This window comes from Tursiops truncatus, chromosome 8, assembly GCF_011762595.2.
Source record: "Tursiops truncatus isolate mTurTru1 chromosome 8, mTurTru1.mat.Y, whole genome shotgun sequence".
Classification (NCBI taxonomy): Eukaryota; Metazoa; Chordata; class Mammalia; order Artiodactyla; family Delphinidae; genus Tursiops; species Tursiops truncatus.
The window spans coordinates 60,126,564-60,128,395 of record NC_047041.1 but is presented as its reverse complement, the minus strand read 5'-3'; the positions used below and the strand labels follow the sequence as shown (position 1 = coordinate 60,128,395).

General features: G+C 42.3%; 1 non-coding gene across 1 annotated transcript; it reads right to left on the bottom strand.

Moving 5' to 3' along the window:
* Nucleotides 1-913: 913 nt before the first annotated feature.
* TRNAW-CCA (transfer RNA tryptophan (anticodon CCA)) lies at nt 914-986 on the bottom strand. The gene has a single exon. It is a non-coding gene; the product is annotated as a tRNA-Trp (tRNA).
* Between the last annotated feature and the right edge of the window lie 846 nt (nt 987-1,832).

Here is a 1,832-nt window from a genome sequence, read left to right as displayed (position 1 = left end):
GGGAGTCCGCCTGCCGATGCAGGGGACGCGGGTTCGTGCCCCGGTCCGGGAGAGATCCCACATGCCGCCGAGCGGTTGAGCCTGTGAGCCATGGCCGCTTGGCCTGCGCGTCCGGAGTCTGTGCTCCGCGACGGGAGAGGCCACAACGGTGGGAGTCCCGCATACCGCAAAAAAAAAAAAAAAAAAAAGCAAATAGAGAACATTTAGAAAACTTTGTTCATAAGAAATTTAAGTCGTTTCAGCTTAAGTATAATAACTGACTCTTAGGGATTCCCTGGCGGTCCAGTGGTTAAACTCAGCGCTTCCACTGCAGGGGGCACAGGTTCGATCCCTGCTTGGGGAACTAAGATCCCACATGCCACGCGGCGCGACCAAGAAAAAAAAAAGAAAAGAAATAACTGACTCTTTGCATGGATTAAAACATGCCCTTTTCATATCCCCCAAATGCATCTTCTGTAATAATTTTCTTGATTTTGACAGAGGTAAAACATATGGCCATCTTTAAGAATTAAGGCTCATAAATGACTTATTTTACCAATAAACATTTTTCTATTTTAATTAGCAACATCAAATAAGGAAATGCCCAAATTGAGAGATAATACATCTTGCAGTTCTATTATATTATATACTTTTACCACTATACTTTTGGATTTAAAACAAAACATTTAGAATAAAAGTTGCCAAACTTGGAATTGTACAAATTAATTCAAGAAACCTCATACAGGAATTGGACTTAAATGGGAGTTGTGATAGATTCCCTCTCCTTCCTGATTCTGAAGCATCAGTTTCTAGGTAGAATTTTTGACTGGCTGAAAAGACCCCATCCATCCTTGTCTCTCCCTCTAGAATTTATATGTAGGAGAAATTTCTTTTTCTTTTTTTAGGCCATGTTGTGCAGCATGTGGGATCTTAGTTCCCTGACCAGGGATCGAACCTGTGCCCCCTGCACTGGAAGCATGGCGTCTTAACCACTGGACCACCAGGGAAGTCCCATGTGGGAGAAACTTCTTGATAATTATTTGGGTATATTTTGTTTTAAGTATCTTTATTTTTCTCCCTGATATGTTGCTTGATTCAGTTTATCAAGATCATACTTATCTCTGAAAGGGAAAATTCATGAAAAACTATCCTGAAAAAAAGTCACGACTTTAGACATGATTTAAGTCAGGATGGCATTTTACTTTCCTCGAATGATGTCCATATTACTTCAGTATGCTTGAGAACTATAGTTCATTTTGGGATACACAAAGCTGATAGTAAAAAAATGTTTTCACAGGCAAATCACACATTTAACCAGAACTGATAATATTTACAATTTCTCAGCTTTTCACACATATAACTCACACATTCGTTCCGGTCAAAATGCACTCTTCAGGAAATAAGTTTCAAAACGGAGTGTCTCATATTTATGAATGGAAATTTCATGTTCGCAACTATTTTCTTAAAAAAAAAAATTTTTTTTTAAGTCTTTAATTTGTTACGATGTTGCTTCTGTTTTTTTATGTTTTAGTTTTTTGGCTGCAAGGCATGTGGGCTTTTAGCTCCCCGAACGGGGATCAAACCCGCACCCCCGGGCTTCCCTGGTGGCGCAGTGGTTGAGAGTCCACCTGCCGATGCAGGGGTCACGGGTTCGTGCCCCGGTCCGGGAAGGTCCCACATGCCGCGGAGCGGCTGGGCCCGTGAGCCATGGCCGCTGAGCCTGCGCGTCCGGAGCCTGTGCTCCGCAACGGAAGAGGCCACAACAGTGAGAGGCCTGCGTACCGCAAAATAAATAAATAAATAAATAAAAATACCCGCACCCCCTACATTGGAAGGCGAAGTCTTAACCATTG